Source organism: Colobus angolensis, unplaced genomic scaffold (assembly GCF_000951035.1).
Source record: "Colobus angolensis palliatus isolate OR3802 unplaced genomic scaffold, Cang.pa_1.0 Scaffold159, whole genome shotgun sequence".
Classification (NCBI taxonomy): Eukaryota; Metazoa; Chordata; class Mammalia; order Primates; family Cercopithecidae; genus Colobus; species Colobus angolensis.
Genome location: NW_012114699.1, coordinates 4,831,381 through 4,845,499, shown reverse-complemented (window position 1 = coordinate 4,845,499; position 14,119 = coordinate 4,831,381). Strand labels below are relative to the sequence as shown.

The 14,119-nt window shown below is 36.3% G+C and overlaps 1 pseudogene across 1 annotated transcript; it reads right to left on the bottom strand.

Moving 5' to 3' along the window:
• Nucleotides 1-480: 480 nt before the first annotated feature.
• On the bottom strand, nucleotides 481-1,708 carry LOC105508152 (annotated as a pseudogene). The gene has a single exon (XR_001001213.1). The product of XR_001001213.1 is annotated as a triosephosphate isomerase-like (transcript).
• Between the last annotated feature and the right edge of the window lie 12,411 nt (nucleotides 1,709-14,119).

Genomic DNA, 14,119 nt, shown 5'->3' with positions numbered 1-14,119 from the left:
GCTACTGATTTTTGTATCTCAATTTTGTAACTTTTAATGATATTGAATTTGTTAATTGATTATAACAGTTTTTTTGATAAAGTTTTCAGGATTTTCTATAAATAAGATCATGTCAGCAACAAACAGATAATGTCACTTCTTCCTATCCTATATAAATACCTTTTATATATTTTCTTGCCTAATTGGTCTGGTTGAAACTTCCAGTACTATGTTGAATAGAAGTGCCTAGAGTTGGGATCCTTGTCTTATTCCTGATCTTAGAGGAAAAGCTTTCAACTTTGAACGTTTGAGAATAATGTTAGCTTGAGCTTGCCATTATGTGAACTTGATCATGTTGAGGCACATTTCTTATGTTTCTATTTTGTTAAGAGTTTTTTATTTATTTATTTTTTATTTTATTATTATTATTTTTTATCATCAACAGATGTTGAATGTTGTCAAATGCTCTTTCAGCACCTACTGATATAATCATTTTTTTTTCTAGTGTCAGGTGTTTATTCCCTCACATGTGGGTGGTTCACGTACACAGCACATAGGCATGGGCACCATGGGAGAGGGTGGCACTCCTGCCTTCTGAGGGGAGGATCTTGGCCTCACGGTATAAGAAGGGACAAGATGGTTTCTCTCCTGCCCTCACTAGGGCCTAGGGAACCCAGGAGCAAATCCCACCCCTTCCACCTCTCAGCCAAGGAGAAGCCACCTTGGTGATGTTTAGTTCCAACCATTATAGTAAGTGCAGAAGGGATTGACCTGGTCCCAACCATTACAGGGTGAAGATATAAACAGTAAAGGAAGGTACAGTTTGGATAAGGCCACAGGAAGGAGCAGGTGACACCATCAGAAGCATGTGCAGGGGAGGGGCAGTTACTGGGCTTCTGGGCTGCTTAGTCCCTGGCTTGGCAGGAAGGGTAGGGAAGATGCATGGGGCTCATTTTTTGGCATTGATGATGTCCACGAATTCGGGCTTGAGGGAAGAACCACCCACAAGGAAGCCATCCACGTCAGGCTGGCTGGCCAGCTCCTTGCAGGTTGCCCCAGTCACAGAGCCTCCATAAATGATACTGGTACTCTGAGCCACGGCTTCAGAGACGTTGGACTTAAGCCATCCTTGGAGTTTCTCATGTACTTCCTGGGCCTGTTGGGGGTGTTGCAGTCTTGGCAGTACCAATGGCCCACACAGGCTCATAGGCCAGGACGACCTTGCTCCAGTCTTTCACGTTATCTGCGATGACCTTTGTCTGCTCGAAAACAACCTTCTCAGTGATGCCAGCTTCCCTTTCATCTAGCTTCTCCCCAATACAGGCGATTACTCTGAGTCCCTCTGCCAGAGCATGGGCCACTTTCTGTCCAATCAGCTCATCTGACTCCTCAAAGACATGCCTTCTCTCTGAGTGCCCCAGGACCACCCACGTGGCTCCGCAGTCTTTGATCATGCCAGGGCTGATCTCCCCAGTAAAGGCCCCATTAGTCACTTTGTAGCAGTTCTGTGCAGCCACAGCAGTCTTGGTATCTAGTTTTTGCCGGGCAAAGTCGATATAGGCAGTGGGGGGAGCACGAACCACCTCGGTGTCAGCCGGCACCTTGGCAGCGTTCCGAGTGCCGACGAGCTCACCAAGATTCTGCTTCCATCGGTTCATCTTCCAGTTCCTCACAACAAAGAACTTCCTGGAAGGCGCCATGGCGCTGGAGCCGAGGCGCTGAAAGTCAGTGTCTCTATATAATCATATTTTTTGTCCTTCATTTTGTTAAAATGGTATATCACATTTATTAATTTAAGTATGTTAAATTATTGTTACATCCAATGGATAAGTCCCACTTGAATATGGCAAATGATATTTTGAATGTGCTATTACATTCAGTTTGCTAGAATTTTGTTGAGAAGTTTTGCATTGATGTTCTTCAGGCATATCAGCCTGTAGTTTTCTTATGGTGTCCTGCTATGACTATAGTATCAGGGAAATGCTGGCCTTATAAAATGAGTTGGAAAGTTTTCTCTTCTCTTTAATTTCCTGGAAGAGTTTGAGAATAATTGGTGTCAGTTCTTTTTAAAAATGCTTTGCAGGATTCAGCAGTTAATCCTTCAGTTCCTGGGCTTTTCTTTGATGGGTGACTTTTTATTACCTTTAAGATCTTCTTACTCATTATTGGTTCCAATTTTCAATTTATTCCTAATTTAATCTCAGTAGGCTGCATGTTTCCAGGAATTCATTCTTTTTTTAGGTTATTGAATTTTTTGATGTATAATTGTTCATATTAGTATCTTATAATCCTTTGTATTTGTGTGGCATGAGCTGCAATGTCTCCTCTTTCATTTATGATTTTGTTTGAGTCTTCTCTTTTTTCTTTGCTAGTCTAGTTAAAGTTTTTTTCAGTTTTGTTCATCTTTTCCAGAAAGCTACTTTTAGTTTTACTGATGTGTTCTGTTGTTTCTTTCTAATATCAATTTCATTTATTTCTGCTGTGATCTATATTATTTTCTTCATTTTGATAAGTTTGACATTAATTTGTTCTTCTTCTAGCTCCCTGAGGTGTAAAAATAGCCTGTTTATTATAAATCTTTCTTCCCTTTTGATGTAGAGTTTTATTTCCATAAACTTTTCTCTCATGACAACTTTTGCTGCATCCCATTGCTTTGACATGTTGTGATTCCATTTTCATTTGTCTCAAGATAACTTTTAATGTTTGCTTTGACCAATTGGTTTTAAGGAGCATGTTGTTTAATTTATATGTATGTGTGAGTTTTCCAAAATTCCTCTAGTTATTGATTTCTAGTTTTATGGCATTGTGATCAGAAAGGATACTTAATATGATTTCTGTTTTTTTAAATTTGTTGAGACTTGTTTTGAGGCCTAACATGTAATCTATTCCAGATAATGTTCTGTGTGCACTTGAGAAAAATTTGTAGGCTGTTGTTTCAGGATGGACTATTTGGTAAATGTCTGTTAGGTTCATTGAGTCTAGAGCACAGTTCAAGTCCAAGGTTTTCTTATTGATTTTCTGTCTAGATCTATCCAATGTTGAAAGTTGGACAATTAATTATCCTATGATCATTGTATTGTAGTCTGTCTTGCCCTCAGGACTATTAAATATATGTATGTGTATACATACACCCCAATGTTGGGTAAATATATATTTATAATTGTTATAATTCCCTAATTGACTTTTTATGATGATGTAATTATCTATTTTGTCTTTTTAAAATTTTTGACCTAAAGTCTATTTTGTTTGATGTAAGTATAGATATTGTTACTATTTTGTTGCTTCAATTTACATGGAATATCTTTTTTGATCCATTCATTGTTAGTCTATTTGTGTCCTAATAAGTGAAATGAATCTCCTATAGGCAGCATATTGTTGAGTCTTTTTTTGTTTAAATCCATCCACCCACTTGATGTCTTTTGATTGGAGAATTTAATTCATTTACATTAAAAGTAATTATTGAGAAGAACTTGTTATTGCCATTTTGTTAATTATTTTCTGTTTAATTTATAGATCCTTTGTTTCTCTCTTCCTCTCTTACTATCTTCCTTTGCAGTTTGATGATTTTTCTGTGGTGGTATGCTTTGAATCTTTTCTTTTAATATTTTGTATATTTACTAAGGATTTGTGCCTGTGGTTACCATTAGGCTTACATAAAATATCTTATACTAATAATAGTCTATTTTAAGGTAAAAAGACTTAAATTTTATTACTTGCACAGAATGTACACTTTTAATTTAACCCCATAATTTGCTTTTATGATGTTTTGTAATTTGTATATTTTATGTCCCTTAGAAATTTTTTGCAGCTATTGTTTTTAATAATTTTGTTTTTAACCTTTAGACTAGAGATAAAACTGATTTTCATACCTCCACTATAGTATAAGAGTATTCTGAGCTTGACTATATAATTTAATTAGTGAGTTTTATATTTCAGTGTTGCCACTTAGTAAACTTTTCATCCCTTGAAGAACCCCTTTTGGCATTTTTTGTGATGCAAGCCTAGTGATGATAAATTCCCTCAGCTTTTGGTTGTTTGAGAATGTTTTTATCTCCCCTTTATTTTTAAAGGGCAAGATTGCTGAGTATAGTGTTCTTGGCTGCTAGGTGGTTACTTTTATTTATTTATTTTTCTTTCAGCATTTGAATGTATTACCCACTGCCATCTAGCCTGTAGGTGTTCTGTTAAAAAAAAAATCTACTGATAGTCTTATGAGGGCCTCCTTGTATGTAACAGGTTGCTTTTCCCTTGCAGTTTTAAGTATTCTCTCTGTCTTTAACTTTTGACAATTTGATTATAATGTGTTTTGCTGTAGGTCTCTGAATTCATTCTATTAGGTGTTTGTTATACTTCCTGGATCTGGATTTCTATTTCCTCTCCCAGATTTGGGAAGTATTCTGCCATTATTTCTTTGAATGTGTTTTCTCTTCCTTTCTCTCTATCTTTTCCTTCTGTTACTCTGATAACATGTACATTATTTCACTTAGTGTGTCCCGTAAGTCCCTTAGTCTATCTTTATTCTTTTTTCTTGTCTTTTTCCTCCTCAGCTTAGATTGTTTTTAATAACTTTTAGATTCAGAGGTACCTGTGCATGTTTGTTATATAGGTAAACTTGTGTCATGGTGAGTTTGTTGTACAGATTATTTCATCACTCAGGTACTAAGCCTAGTAAAAAACAGTAATTTTTTCTGCTCCTCTCCCTCATCCTATCATTTTCCCCCTCTATGTGTCCACATGTTCTCATCATTTAGCTCCCATTTATAAGTGAGAAGGTGTGGTATTTGGATTTCTGTTCCTGTGTTAGTTTGGTGAAGATAATGGCCTCTAGCTCCATCCATCTTCCTGCAAAGGCCATGATCTCATTTTTTTTTATAGCTGCATAGTATTCTGTGGTGTATATGTACCACATTTTCTTTATCTATTCTACCATCAATAGAAATTTAGCTTGATTCAGTGTCTTCGTTATTGTGAATAGTGCTGCTATGAACATATGCATGCATGTGTCTTTATAATAGAATGAGCTATATTCTTTTGGGTATATACCCTGTAATGGGATTTCTGGGTCAAATGGTATTTCTGTTTTTAGGTATTTGAGAAATAGCCATACTGTTTTCTACAGTGGTTGAACTAATTTACATTTTCACCAATAGCGCATAAGTATTCCGTTTTTCTCTGCAAGCCAGCCAGCATCTGTTATTTTTATTAATTTTTTTTTTTTACTTTTTATTTTTTTTATTTTTATTTTTATTTTTTTTTTACTTTTTAGTAATAGCCATTCTGCCTGGTGTGAGAAGGTATCACATTGTGGTTTAGATTTGCATTTCTCTAATGATCAGTGATGTTGAACTTTTTTCATATGCTTGTTGGTTCATTTCCTTTGTCTACTTTTTAATGGGGTTGTTTACTTTTTCCTGGTAAATGTCTTTACGTTCCTTATAGATCCTGGATATTGGAGCTTTGCTGGATGCATAGTTTGCAAAAATTTTCTCCCATTCTGTAGGTTGTCTGTTTACTCTGTTGATAATTCCTCTTACTGTGCAAAGTTCTTAAGTTTAATTAGATTCCAGTTGTCAATTTTTGCTTCTGTTGCAATTGTTTTTGGTATCTTCATCATGCAATCTTTTCTCATTCCTATATCTGGAATGGCATTGTCTAGATTATCTTCTAGGGGTTTTATAATTTTGGGTTTTACATTTATGACTATAGGTTATAATTCCATGTTAGGTTAATAACATATCTCCATTGTATTAGAGTTGGTTTCTGATTATTTATATTTTTCTTTTATTTAGGACATTTTTTGATTTTTTTAAAAAATTATTTCTCCTCTGTGTTAGTGTATGTGCATCAGATAAGAGCATCACCTTTTCTAGTCCTGCTAGACTTATCTCCAGTAGAAAATGTTCCTCCCTGACTAGTCTGGCCAGATATTCTACGCACCTCCAAACTATGTGCTTGCCCAACCTACTATTTTTGTTCTTAGTGGTTCCCAATAAATTAGAGTGCAGAGTAGTGCTATTGCTTTGAGAGAGGTGGGATCAAACCAGTCCTTTTGCATGCAACTAGAGAGTTTGGAGTGTTAGATGTGTGATCCAGTTTCTTCTTTACTTACAGAACAGCTGACAGCCAGAATTCATCTTTTACCCATTCCTACACTGAGGCCAGTGTCTGAAGCAGATGCTTTTACTCTTGGTCCAACTACTCACTTTGAACCTGGGGAGATAACTACTGAATGTTTGTACTTTTAAAAGCCAATGTTTTGTTCTCTGTGGTCTAAAAGATTTGAGAGTGTACAGCTCTGTCAACTTCCAGGGCTAGATGATTTAGGAGTAATTATTTTGGGTGAAGGTTATAAAAGTTGGGATGCTTGATCTATACAGAAACAACTTCTAAAAAGAATCTGTAGGTTTGGATTTATTGCTGGAGCAAGATGGGGAAGAAGGCATATTGGGATGTCCACTTTCCCTTTCAGGAACAGAGATGTCCCAGAGCCTTCTTCCAGCGAGAGATTACAGATTATCTCTAGGGGATGCTAAGAAAAATAGCTCGAGTTGTGCCATCTCTTCTGTAATTCCTGGCAGAGGCCTCTAACTTCTTTCCACCGAGAGATGTAAGGATATAATTATTACTGGAGCAAGCTGGAGAAGGAGGCATGGGCAGTGCCAACTCTCCTGTTAAAGCAAGCAGAAATCTCAGACCTTCTTGCAAGGGAAAAGCCTTCTGGTCTGGAGTTATCACTGAAGCAAGGTGGAAAAGAGGGGAAAGGAAGTATCCACATTTTTTTTAGCCACAAGGAGATCACTTCATCTCCCTCCAATAAGAGACTGTAGGAATTTATCTAAAGAGCTAGCCAGGGGAGAAGGTACAGAGTCCCTTTACTCCTATTCTTGCCAGCAGAGGCCCCAAATCTGTTTCCACAGAGAGACTGTAGGACTGGAATTATCACTGGAGTAAGCTGAGGAGGAAGGGATATGGGTGTGTCCACTTATGTTTTTCAGAGTAACAGAAGTTTCACATCCTCCTTGCAAGGAAATCATTCTGGTCTGGATCTATCTCTGAAGAAAGCCAGGAAAGAAGGTATAGAGAGTGCCCCCCTTTTTTTCATGTATGGGGATCCCTCCACCTCTTTCCGATGAGTTTGCAGAAATATATTTCAGGAGCAAGTCAAGGAAACAGGCATAGGGAATGCCGTCCCACCTGTTGTTGCTGGATGAGGCCTCCAATCTCTTTCCAAGGAGATTATAGGGTTGGAATTATTGCTGAGACAAGTTAAGAAAGAAGGCACGGGGCATGCCTTCCTACCCATATAGGCTCTAAGAGTTTCTTAATTATTTGCTATGTAGTCTCTTACATACTGGCTTGTTAGAGACCAAATAGACAGGGAGATGCTGGAGAAGCATGAATTTTGTTTTCAGTTATAGGAAGATAAGGATGCAGCATTAGACTTTCATGCTTCAAGATTTCTTTCCAGTGATATTAGTTGTTTATAAAAATTCAAAAAATATTAGTAACTAAAGAAATAAACAAGGATTTTACATGGCTAAATATACCAAGGAAACAAGGGATTCATGAATTCAAAGGGTGTGAATATATGCAAATAAAAAGTCATCACACTATCTGGAGATAGTTAATTATACTCTTCTTATAGCTGAAATAATATCAAAACAGAAAACTGTTGCCTACATTGAACTCTAATTTAATATTCAATACTGTTTATTGAAAGAGAAAGAAAAATCATTAACAGATTAATATATCTTCTACAGGTAAATAGCAACTTAAGGAAGCCACTTTACTTACAGGATGAAGACAATATCAGAGAACTCAAAAGGGAGAGTTGCATTAGGTACTTGGATATTTGCACTACACACAAATATGTAAAGGTTGTAAGAGTTAAAGTGATCCATCAAAATCTCCTAAAATGCCTGTAAAAAAAAAAAGTTTGCAAAACTTTGTGTATATTCTATTGTATCATAGTTCTTATGCACACTAAAGTTTGACAGTTTCTTAGCTAAACTAAGGGAAGGGACAAAAAATACCACTATGTGCAGATGCCAAAAAATTTAAACCATACTGCCTTAAAGATAAGTATCAAATCCCTAGGGGGGAAATGGAGGGTTAGAGAATACTAAAGAGTTCATGGTGGTCTGCACAGTTTACTCCACACTTGTTGTATTAGGTATTTATAATGTTAATATATGATATTCAATTTGGTAAGAGGATTACACAAATTATTATGAATGCACTTTGGGGTCATTGTGGTGTTAGTTTATTCAAGTTTGCTTCTAATTTAGATGCACAAATATAATGTGGCTCTATTATTATTTTTCTCATGTTACAGATAATGATATTGAGACTCCAAGACATTAGATCACTTGCCTAAAATCATCTGGCAAGTGGGTTCCAGTCTGATTCCAAGGCACATCCTGTTTCCACTATAATCGTCTTTCTTAGGAAGACATATACTGTAATGATCAAGAGCTCTGACTCTGTATCTAGATTGTTTGGATTTAAAGTCTGGTCTATCGACTGACTGACTGTGAACAAGTTGTTTTAATTTTTTTGTGCTTCAGTTCCATCAGTTGTAAAATGTGGATGGAGTAGATGATAATGCCAGTACACTCATTTTATAATATTGTGAAATGGAAATTAAAAAGTATACATGAGACACTTCCAAAATGTATGGTGTCTGCTCAACATCTTCCATTATTAACAGTCTAGTTGATATCCATCAGCTCATTTTCAGTAGAATGAGGGGAAAAGAGAAGTAAGTTAAAATTCTATGCTAATTGTACATTATGAACTCTTGTTTTATTGTGTTGTTCATTCTAACCCTTGGAAACAATGACAGGAAAACAGAGCTTTTATTACAGTCCTCTACTGCCTAATGAAGATCAAACTTGCTGTGTTCTCAGTTAAAGAGACCTGATAGAAACATCTACTTCTGCAACAGCCTCCCCAAATATGTGAATGCAGATGCACTTGTTTTATAAATAGAACACCTAAATGTATCAGGCTAGGAGGCAGATGGAGACTGTACATAATTGTGCTAACATTTATGTTGTCAATATGCTCTCCTAAGTCATTATTACAAGATTATTAGGGTATCTTTCCTCCTCTTGGAAAGCTACAATTCCCATCAACAGTGACATGAATTATATATTTGCATCAAGAGATACATAAATGTCAAACTGTCAGAATGAGTATGCCTGGGCTGTAGTTTGATAAACAAATGTATCACAATGAACCTGGAGTAAGCCCCCTCTTACCACCTCTAGTAAAATAATCAAAACAGTTGTAAATTTTAAACAGTGCAGATCATGAAATTATGCATCACCAAGTCTACTTTCTCCCCTGGGGTTGTGGAGGTAGGGATGGTACCTAGGGAGCCTGAGCCTTGTGGAAATTGGTTAGTGCTAAAATTAGGAAGGGAAGATTTTGGATTTCCTAGAGAAAGTGTGTATGGGTGGGAGAATGACAACAAGGGTGCTAAACATCAGTTTCTGTTAAAAGGAAGAGTTACCTTTAGTTCAGAGGAGTGTTACTCAACCAGGATTGGGTATCAGAATTACTTCAGGAGCTGTTACAAAACACAAATCACCTAAATTTTATCCCAAACTTACTAAGATGTGCAGGGAAAAATATTTTAGTTTAAAAAGTGTATAAACTCTTCAGATGATTTTTTCCTGCACCACAGATTAACAACCACTGTCTTATGTACTTCAGGATACATAAGCATTACCAAAGGAGCTTTTTAAAAATATAAAAGTCAAGTTTCCCGCCTAGTCTACACTTCTGATTTAATAGATCTTGCAGCAGGCCCAGCCATCTGTACAGCTAGGTGTCAATTTGACTACTAGTGTTTAAAAACCAATGGATTCGAGAATGGTGGCAGTGACACCCTGGGAATCTCTGGAAGAGCCTAGTATTCTTTATACCTAAGTCCTTAGGCATTCAGTAAGTATCTGTCCTGTATATAACAATGAGCCAGATTTTTTTGCACTTGGAAGTGGGGGTGGAAAGTAAGTATCAAAAATGGACTTTATAGAACATAACTTTTCTATGTTCTGGAGGAGGCATATTTTTACACAGAGAAACAAAGGAAAAGCATATTTTAGGCCACAGCCTTAACTCAGCTAGCCTTTTCTTTTTTTTTTTTTTAATTATACTTTAAGTTCTAGGGTACATGTGCACAACGTGCAGGTTTGTTACATATGTATACATGTGCCATGTTGGTGTGCTGTACCCATTAACTCATCATTTACTGAATGGGCAAAAAACTGGAAGCATTCCCTTTGAAAACTGGCACAAGACAGGGATGCCCTCTCTCACCACTCCTATTCAACATAGTGCTGGAAGTTCTGGCCAGGGCAATCAGGCAGGAGAAAGAAGGTATTCAAATAGGAAAAGAGGAAGTCAAATTGTCCCTGTTTGCAGGTGACATGATTGTATATTTAGAAAACCCCATAGTCTCAGCCCAAAATCTCCTTAAGCTGATAAACAATTTCAGCAAAGTCTCAGGATACAAAATCAAGGTGCAAAAATCACAAGCATTCTTATACACCAATAACAAACAGAGAACCAATCATGAGTGAACTCCCATTCACAATTGCTTCAAATAGAATAAAATACCTAGCAATCCAATTTACAAGGGATGTACACTAGTCCCTGATGAACATCGATGCAAAAATCCTCAATAAAATACTGGCAAACCAAATCCATCAGCACATCAAAAAGCTTATCCACCATGATCAAGTGGGCTTCAACCCTGGGATGCAAGGCTGGTTCAACATGCGCAAATCAATAAACGTAATCCAGCATATAAACAGAACCAAAGACAAGAACCACATGATTATCTCAACAGATGCAGAAAAGGCCTTTGACAAAATTCAACAGCCCTTCATGCTAAAAACCCTCAATAAATTCGGTATTGATGGAACATATCTCAAAATAATAGGAGCTATTTATGGGAAACCCACAGTCAATATCAGCTAGCTTTTTCGTATAGCTAGGCTTTGGTAAAGAGGAATGAGCGGCTTGTGGTTGCATGTGATCATTGTGGATCAAGGGATGGTAGTTCAATTCAGGCCTTTCATGACTCTGTTAGCTAGCTCCTTCCCCTGATCCTCAATATTAGTACTTCTCCATGGACCACATTAGTTTATAGTTGGCACACTGATCAGTGCACACCGTCAAATCTCTGTAACCAGAGTATTTACTTTGAAAAGCATAGGTTGACTTTTCAAGTCAGATTTCCTCATTTTTTCCCTTCCTTTTGCTGTCATTCCTTTCACTCAAGTACTGCCTCTTACCTCCCCCAAAAGAGGTGTAAATTGCTCTCCCTAGGATACTTGAAAAAATTTATGAATTCAAGAAAGAAACAACACCTTTTTGCTCCAGAAGTGAAATTGCACTTTGTAGGAGGGAATGAGCAGTCAAGTTTTCTCACTTGTTTTGCCCAAATATAATGTCTATGCCCTTTTTGACCATGGCCTCAAACTAAGGCAGACACTGCCTTTTAGTCTTTTGGAGTAATTTTGTCTTGTCATATTAGTTGCCACTCTGCATTTGCCATCTCTTATCAGTGTTCATGACCATCCATTTTATGGCTATAAAGATGACCATTACTGTCACAAACCAATATGTTATTGAGAAATCAAATGACTGGTCTTTTATTTTGAGTTACAATTCTACAATGACAAGCCATCTTGTTAGTTTTTTCTCTGTTGTAAAGCTCGAGTCAGTTTTCATAGCTCTTCACTCTATTCATTCTCCTTCCCTGAATTCTATCTTGACTTACAGACTGAGATACATTTCACTTTATACTGATAGCCTAAAAAGGAGAATGTATTTTCTGGTAATCACATTCTCACTTTGTCTTTTTTAGACACTTTGGCATAAATATTATTATTAGATTATCACAACACTTTTCATGTATAGGTCAAATAAAAGGCAGTCATTCCCAGCTTATAGATAAGGAAATTAAAGCAAAGAGTTTAAGTGACATCCTCCTGATCATTCAGTTCAGTAAAAAGAAAACAACTGTAGATGAGAATGTAGGTCATCTCACTTCTACCACAGGTTCTTTCTCACAGTTTTAAGAAGATGAACTAGCGATTCTATATTGTACTCTGGAAATTAAAAACAAAACAAGTTAAGATGACAGAGACTGTTGCCTGCCTATACTACATCCATTCTTCCCATCTTCTTTAGTAACAGCACTCTTTCATTGATTGGTGTCATCATATTCCCATCTATAAGATTATAATTTCTATTGTATAAGAGATGTTTCATAAAAAATCTGCTTCCTTTTGTCCCTAGGCACATGGCTGTACTACATTTTACAGCCTGTTTTTACAAGCTGTGGTCATGTTGACTAAGCTATAGCCAGGCGAATGTAAATAGAAGGTAGGCCTGTCAGTTCCAGGCCAAGGCTTTTAACAAAATGATATCTTCATTCATATTCTTTTTTAGCTTTCATTTTTATTAATATATAATACATATACATATATTGAAGGTCCATGTGATATTTTGACATATTCATATAATGTATAATAATCAAATTAAGGTAATTGGGATATCTGTCACCTAAATCATTTCTCTTTTCTCTATGCTGGGTTGTCCTCACTCTTTATCCGTTTCCACCTGGTGAATGTAATATTGGTGATGAGGCTTTAAGGAATGACAGAGTCATAATGTGGAAGGAGCCTAAATTCTGGAATCACCATGTAAAAGAGAACTGCCACTAACTAGTAACATTTGCCTAAGACTGTTGGATGGTGAGAATAAACTTCTATTGTTTTTGAGTCACATGCATTGGATCTTTTTAAAATATCTTTATCTATATTCTATTTAAACTTTGTTGTGGATTGGTGTGGCCATATGATACAGTTGTGAACTGTGATATGTATGTATAGTTTATTGGAAGAAGTTTCTACAAAATCTCTTGAAACAGAGATAAACTAGATAGGAAAAGTACCCCATTCCCTAATATTTTAGAAAGTATTTCCTTCCTTTTTGAATGTTGATGCAATTTCTAGACCCGTGGCAGTCATATTAGAACATGAAGTGCTGTCAGTGATAAAGCCATGTATAAATACTGATGGGACATAAATATACAAAAATTGTAGGTCATTGGTTGCCTCATTGTGCAACCATACCAACTTTTGATTGCCTATCAGATATTTTTATGCAAAAGAATAAACCCTTTGTACTTAAACTAATGTTTTGTTGGATTGTATGTAAATGTAGCTAAACATAATCTATATGAAAATATAGGCCACATATTTTCTGGAATATAATTAATTTAGCTGCCTCTGTAGGTACAAATCTAAGACTCTTCACCAAATATCCACTCTTGGCCTGCTAGAAAACCTAAAATTTTATACCACAAAACTCATTTCTCTGGTATAAGTTTGTGGTTCTGTAAGTGCAGTTCCATGGTATCATCCACGAGCTTGTTAGACATGGAGATTCAGTAGCTTCAACCTGATTCACTGAATCAGAATCACTGGAGACGGAGTCAAGGAAACTGGACAAGCTCTCTAGGTGATTCTTATGTATTGTAAAATGTTTCTCCCAAAGGCGCCTGTTGGCAGTCAATTGTTATTAGAGTTATTTAATCATTAATAAATTAACGTGAATTTAGTTATTCTCAACACATGAAAATCAGCTGAAGAACTTTTAAAAAATGCCTCTGCCTGGGCCAAGGTTATTAGGTAAGCTTGTAGCAGAGTTACAGGTAAAGTGTTCTGGCTGGAGTCACTGGCGATCTAGGAGGCAGAAAGTAGAAATGAAACTCTAAGAGGGGTAAAAGTACCTGCTTGAGCTAGTTTGTAGGGCTGTTTTATGAAGCAAGTCGTTGATGAAGTCCTTTGTAAATTGTTGTTTTATTTTCCAAATATATTTGTGTCCTCAACCTCTCCCAGAGGCTAGAAAAACTACTGTTGCTACTCCTGCTATTACTACTTGTATAAAATGTTCAATAATATGATATTATTATTACTATTAGTGAGATAATAATTATATTAGTGTGATATATTGGTAGTGATAATAATATCATATTAATGAACATTTTATACTTTAAGATTGGAAGATTTACTGACACTCTAGGGATTATTTGTCCCTCTGGTTTTATCCAAATTAC